This window comes from Pollicipes pollicipes, unplaced genomic scaffold (genome assembly GCF_011947565.3).
Source record: "Pollicipes pollicipes isolate AB1234 unplaced genomic scaffold, Ppol_2.1 Scaffold_3087;HRSCAF=3621_pilon_pilon_pilon, whole genome shotgun sequence".
NCBI lineage: Eukaryota > Metazoa > Arthropoda > Thecostraca > Pollicipedomorpha > Pollicipedidae > Pollicipes > Pollicipes pollicipes.
This window is the reverse complement of record NW_023596225.1, coordinates 14,049,480-14,055,774: the sequence shown is the minus strand read 5'-3', so window position 1 is coordinate 14,055,774 and position 6,295 is coordinate 14,049,480. Positions and strand designations below refer to the sequence as shown.

General features: G+C 59.3%; 4 non-coding genes across 4 annotated transcripts; all 4 read left to right on the top strand.

Annotated features, from left to right (window-relative positions):
- Window positions 1–840: 840 nt before the first annotated feature.
- LOC119090732 (U2 spliceosomal RNA) lies at window positions 841–1,033 on the top strand. Its single transcript, XR_005093304.1, has one exon. It is a non-coding gene; the product is annotated as a U2 spliceosomal RNA (small nuclear RNA).
- A 1,366-nt stretch (window positions 1,034–2,399) lies between these two features.
- LOC119090731 (U2 spliceosomal RNA) lies at window positions 2,400–2,592 on the top strand. The gene has a single exon (XR_005093303.1). It is a non-coding gene; the product is annotated as a U2 spliceosomal RNA (small nuclear RNA).
- A 1,369-nt stretch (window positions 2,593–3,961) lies between these two features.
- LOC119090730 (U2 spliceosomal RNA) lies at window positions 3,962–4,154 on the top strand. Its single transcript, XR_005093302.1, has one exon. It is a non-coding gene; the product is annotated as a U2 spliceosomal RNA (small nuclear RNA).
- A 1,368-nt stretch (window positions 4,155–5,522) lies between these two features.
- LOC119090754 (U2 spliceosomal RNA) lies at window positions 5,523–5,715 on the top strand. Its single transcript, XR_005093313.1, has one exon. It is a non-coding gene; the product is annotated as a U2 spliceosomal RNA (small nuclear RNA).
- Window positions 5,716–6,295: the final 580 nt, after the last annotated feature.

Here is a 6,295-nt window from a genome sequence, read left to right as displayed (position 1 = left end):
CCCCGCGGCTAGATGGCTCTGTCGGGCGCGTGGCATTCACACATCGCCTGCGGGCCGGCCAATGGTCGGCTGTCTGCCTTGCTCCAGCGCACGGGTCCGGCAGTCGGAGGCCGTGCGCCCTCGCCGGCCTGGCGGCATCGCTCGGCTGCATGGGCGTCTTCGCCTCCGAAGCGCGGCCGCGCTCTACCACGTGACGCGGCGCGACGCCGCACACAGCTTGCAACAAGTCGACAGCACAGCTCGTCAACTGCACGGGGACGCGCCACCAGCGCCAGGCCCGCGACGGCCAACCCGACTTTGCTCTTTCGACGCCCGGCGCGACAGCCATCTAGCGGCCGTGCTGGCACTAGCGGCCGCCGGGCCGTTTTCGACCGTAGCGACGCGCGTGCCGGCGTCAGTTGCGTGTTCACAGACGCGGTGCGAGCGCGCGTTCTGCCTCTCGCCGACGCTGGGCACCTATTGGTAGTGACGGTGTGCTGTCACGTGAACGGTGTATGGTCACGTGATCGGCGATTGCCAGTCGGGTGACGTGATGAACAGCGCACAGGCCACCGCTCCAAGGGCGCAAATCGTCGGCGACCTCCGGTCACGCGCCAGTGTGCCGACGCAACCGCGCACGCGTCTCGACCAACGGAGAAGGCGCGCACGACTCAAGTGACAGCAAGATGCCCTGCAAAGTGTCATCTGAGCTGGTGCCAATGCGCGGCGGGGTGAGCACTGCTCGCCGTCGGTCGCTAATCTCTCGTCGACCCGGCGCATGGAGCCAGGCGCGTGCGCGCCGGCCTTGCAGACCGGCAGCGGCCGGCACGACGCAAATGCACGTTTTGCAATTGCATCTGCATCGCTTCTCGGCCTTTTGGCTAAGATCAAAGTGTAGTATCTGTTCTTATCAGCTTAATATCTGATACGTCCCCTACATGGGGACCAGAATATTAAACTGATTTTTGAACATTGGCGGGGTTACTGGAGCTTGCTCCTGCCCTGCCGCGGGTTGGCCTGGCATTGCACTACAGCCAGGATCGGCCCATTTTATGCTGTCAGCGGTGTCAATAAATCAATATATGCTCTAATACATGTATGATCAGTATGTGTGTTCAATATGGCTTTGCGCTTATGCTGCGTGCGCGCCGCTGCTGGCACACAGCCAAGACGCATCGCCTCAGATGTGTGGGCCGACGCAAAAGCCAGCACGAACAGAGCATGGCCAGAGCCAACAACAAGACCAACGACTGCATTGCAAGCAATGAAGACACACAAGAAAGAAGCCAAACAAACACACCAAGAAAGCAAAAAAAAAAAAAACCAAACAAACAAACAAAAACAACAGCAACAACAACAAAAAACAGCAATAGCCATCACATTTCAGCACTGTGGCCGCCGGCGAGAACACATGATTGACATCAGCTCAAAGACGGCCGATGCCATGTCACCAACAGCGCGTGCCGTCAGGCCGGCAACATGCAATGCCAACGCATCACATGGTTGTACGAGCCAACGCCATATATACCAACCGCCTGACAATGACCATGGTCGCCGGCTGTGCATAACAGCTTTGCGCGCCCCGCGGCTAGATGGCTCTGTCGGGCGCGTGGCATTCACACATCGCCTGCGGGCCGGCCAATGGTCGGCTGTCTGCCTTGCTCCAGCGCACGGGTCCGGCAGTCGGAGGCCGTGCGCCCTCGCCGGCCTGGCGGCATCGCTCGGCTGCATGGGCGTCTTCGCCTCCGAAGCGCGGCCGCGCTCTACCACGTGACGCGGCGCGACGCCGCACACAGCTTGCAACAAGTCGACAGCACAGCTCGTCAACTGCACGGGGACGCGCCACCAGCGCCAGGCCCGCGACGGCCAACCCGACTTTGCTCTTTCGACGCCCGGCGCGACAGCCATCTAGCGGCCGTGCTGGCACTAGCGGCCGCCGGGCCGTTTTCGACCGTAGCGACGCGCGTGCCGGCGTCAGTTGCGTGTTCACAGACGCGGTGCGAGCGCGCGTTCTGCCTCTCGCCGACGCTGGGCACCTATTGGTAGTGACGGTGTGCTGTCACGTGAACGGTGTATGGTCACGTGATCGGCGATTGCCAGTCGGGTGACGTGATGAACAGCGCACAGGCCACCGCTCCAAGGGCGCAAATCGTCGGCGACCTCCGGTCACGCGCCAGTGTGCCGACGCAACCGCGCACGCGTCTCGACCAACGGAGAAGGCGCGCACGACTCAAGTGACAGCAAGATGCCCTGCAAAGTGTCATCTGAGCTGGTGCCAATGCGCGGCGGGGTGAGCACTGCTCGCCGTCGGTCGCTAATCTCTCGTCGACCCGGCGCATGGAGCCAGGCGCGTGCGCGCCGGCCTTGCAGACCGGCAGCGGCCGGCACGACGCAAATGCACGTTTTGCAATTGCATCTGCATCGCTTCTCGGCCTTTTGGCTAAGATCAAAGTGTAGTATCTGTTCTTATCAGCTTAATATCTGATACGTCCCCTACATGGGGACCAGAATATTAAACTGATTTTTGAACATTGGCGGGGTTACTGGAGCTTGCTCCTGCCCTGCCGCGGGTTGGCCTGGCATTGCACTACAGCCAGGATCGGCCCATTTTATGCTGTCAGCGGTGTCAACAAATCAATATATGCTCTAATACATGTATAATCAGTATGTGTGTTCAATATGGCTTTGCGCTTATGCTGCGTGCGCGCCGCTGCTGGCACACAGCCAAGACGCATCGCCTCAGATGTGTGGGCCGACGCAAAAGCCAGCACGAACAGAGCATGGCCAGAGCCAACAACAAGACCAACGACTGCATTGCAAGCAATGAAGACACACAAGAAAGAAGCCAAACAAACACACCAAGAAAGCAAAAAAAAAAAAAAACCAAACAAACAAACAAAAACAACAGCAACAACAACAAAAAACAGCAATAGCCATCACATTTCAGCACTGTGGCCGCCGGCGAGAACACATGATTGACATCAGCTCAAAGACGGCCGATGCCATGTCACCAACAGCGCGTGCCGTCAGGCCGGCAACATGCAATGCCAACGCATCACATGGTTGTACGAGCCAACGCCATATATACCAACCGCCTGACAATGACCATGGTCGCCGGCTGTGCATAACAGCTTTGCGCGCCCCGCGGCTAGATGGCTCTGTCGGGGCGCGTGGCATTCACACATCGCCTGCGGGCCGGCCAATGGTCGGCTGTCTGCCTTGCTCCAGCGCACGGGTCCGGCAGTCGGAGGCCGTGCGCCCTCGCCGGCCTGGCGGCATCGCTCGGCTGCATGGGCGTCTTCGCCTCCGAAGCGCGGCCGCGCTCTACCACGTGACGCGGCGCGACGCCGCACACAGCTTGCAACAAGTCGACAGCACAGCTCGTCAACTGCACGGGGACGCGCCACCAGCGCCAGGCCCGCGACGGCCAACCCGACTTTGCTCTTTCGACGCCCGGCGCGACAGCCATCTAGCGGCCGTGCTGGCACTAGCGGCCGCCGGGCCGTTTTCGACCGTAGCGACGCGCGTGCCGGCGTCAGTTGCGTGTTCACAGACGCGGTGCGAGCGCGCGTTCTGCCTCTCGCCGACGCTGGGCACCTATTGGTAGTGACGGTGTGCTGTCACGTGAACGGTGTATGGTCACGTGATCGGCGATTGCCAGTCGGGTGACGTGATGAACAGCGCACAGGCCACCGCTCCAAGGGCGCAAATCGTCGGCGACCTCCGGTCACGCGCCAGTGTGCCGACGCAACCGCGCACGCGTCTCGACCAACGGAGAAGGCGCGCACGACTCAAGTGACAGCAAGATGCCCTGCAAAGTGTCATCTGAGCTGGTGCCAATGCGCGGCGGGGTGAGCACTGCTCGCCTGTCGGTCGCTAATCTCTCGTCGACCCGGCGCATGGAGCCAGGCGCGTGCGCGCCGGCCTTGCAGACCGGCAGCGGCCGGCACGACGCAAATGCACGTTTTGCAATTGCATCTGCATCGCTTCTCGGCCTTTTGGCTAAGATCAAAGTGTAGTATCTGTTCTTATCAGCTTAATATCTGATACGTCCCCTACATGGGGACCAGAATATTAAACTGATTTTTGAACATTGGCGGGGTTACTGGAGCTTGCTCCTGCCCTGCCGCGGGTTGGCCTGGCATTGCACTACAGCCAGGATCGGCCCATTTTATGCTGTCAGCGGTGTCAATAAATCAATATATGCTCTAATACATGTATGATCAGTATGTGTGTTCAATATGGCTTTGCGCTTATGCTGCGTGCGCGCCGCTGCTGGCACACAGCCAAGACGCATCGCCTCAGATGTGTGGGCCGACGCAAAAGCCAGCACGAACAGAGCATGGCCAGAGCCAACAACAAGACCAACGACTGCATTGCAAGCAATGAAGACACACAAGAAAGAAGCCAAACAAACACACCAAGAAAGCAAAAAAAAAAAAAACCAAACAAACAAACAAAAACAACAGCAACAACAACAAAAAACAGCAATAGCCATCACATTTCAGCACTGTGGCCGCCGGCGAGAACACATGATTGACATCAGCTCAAAGACGGCCGATGCCATGTCACCAACAGCGCGTGCCGTCAGGCCGGCAACATGCAATGCCAACGCATCACATGGTTGTACGAGCCAACGCCATATACACCAACCGCCTGACAATGACCATGGTCGCCGGCTGTGCATAACAGCTTTGCGCACCCCGCGGCTAGATGGCTCTGTCGGGCGCGTGGCATTCACACATCGCCTGCGGGCCGGCCAATGGTCGGCTGTCTGCCTTGCTCCAGCGCACGGGTCCGGCAGTCGGAGGCCGTGCGCCCTCGCCGGCCTGGCGGCATCGCTCGGCTGCATGGGCGTCTTCGCCTCCGAAGCGCGGCCGCGCTCTACCACGTGACGCGGCGCGACGCCGCACACAAGCTTGCAACAAGTCGACAGCACAGCTCGTCAACTGCACGGGGACGCGCCACCAGCGCCAGGCCCGCGACGGCCAACCCGACTTTGCTCTTTCGACGCCCGGCGCGACAGCCATCTAGCGGCCGTGCTGGCACTAGCGGCCGCCGGGCCGTTTTCGACCGTAGCGACGCGCGTGCCGGCGTCAGTTGCGTGTTCACAGACGCGGTGCGGAGCGCGCGTTCTGCCTCTCGCCGACGCTGGGCACCTATTGGTAGTGACGGTGTGCTGTCACGTGAACGGTGTATGGTCACGTGATCGGCGATTGCCAGTCGGGTGACGTGATGAACAGCGCACAGGCCACCGCTCCAAGGGCGCAAATCGTCGGCGACCTCCGGTCACGCGCCAGTGTGCCGACGCAACCGCGCACGCGTCTCGACCAACGGAGAAGGCGCGCACGACTCAAGTGACAGCAAGATGCCCTGCAAAGTGTCATCTGAGCTGGTGCCAATGCGCGGCGGGGTGAGCACTGCTCGCCGTCGGTCGCTAATCTCTCGTCGACCCGGCGCATGGAGCCAGGCGCGTGCGCGCCGGCCTTGCAGACCGGCAGCGGCCGGCACGACGCAAATGCACGTTTTGCAATTGCATCTGCATCGCTTCTCGGCCTTTTGGCTAAGATCAAAGTGTAGTATCTGTTCTTATCAGCTTAATATCTGATACGTCCCCTACATGGGGACCAGAATATTAAACTGATTTTTGAACATTGGCGGGGTTACTGGAGCTTGCTCCTGCCCTGCCGCGGGTTGGCCTGGCATTGCACTACAGCCAGGATCGGCCCATTTTATGCTGTCAGCGGTGTCAATAAATCAATATATGCTCTAATACATGTATGATCAGTATGTGTGTTCAATATGGCTTTGCGCTTATGCTGCGTGCGCGCCGCTGCTGGCACACAGCCAAGACGCATCGCCTCAGATGTGTGGGCCGACGCAAAAGCCAGCACGAACAGAGCATGGCCAGAGCCAACAACAAGACCAACGACTGCATTGCAAGCAATGAAGACACACAAGAAAGAAGCCAAACAAACACACCAAGAAAGCAAAAAAAAAAAAAAACCAAACAAACAAACAAAAACAACAGCAACAACAACAAAAAACAGCAATAGCCATCACATTTCAGCACTGTGGCCGCCGGCGAGAACACATGATTGACATCAGCTCAAAGACGGCCGATGCCATGTCACCAACAGCGCGTGCCGTCAGGCCGGCAACATGCAATGCCAACGCATCACATGGTTGTACGAGCCAACGCCATATATACCAACCGCCTGACAATGACCATGGTCGCCGGCTGTGCATAACAGCTTTGCGCACCCCGCGGCTAGATGGCTCTGTCGGGCGCGTGGCATTCACACATCGCCTGCGG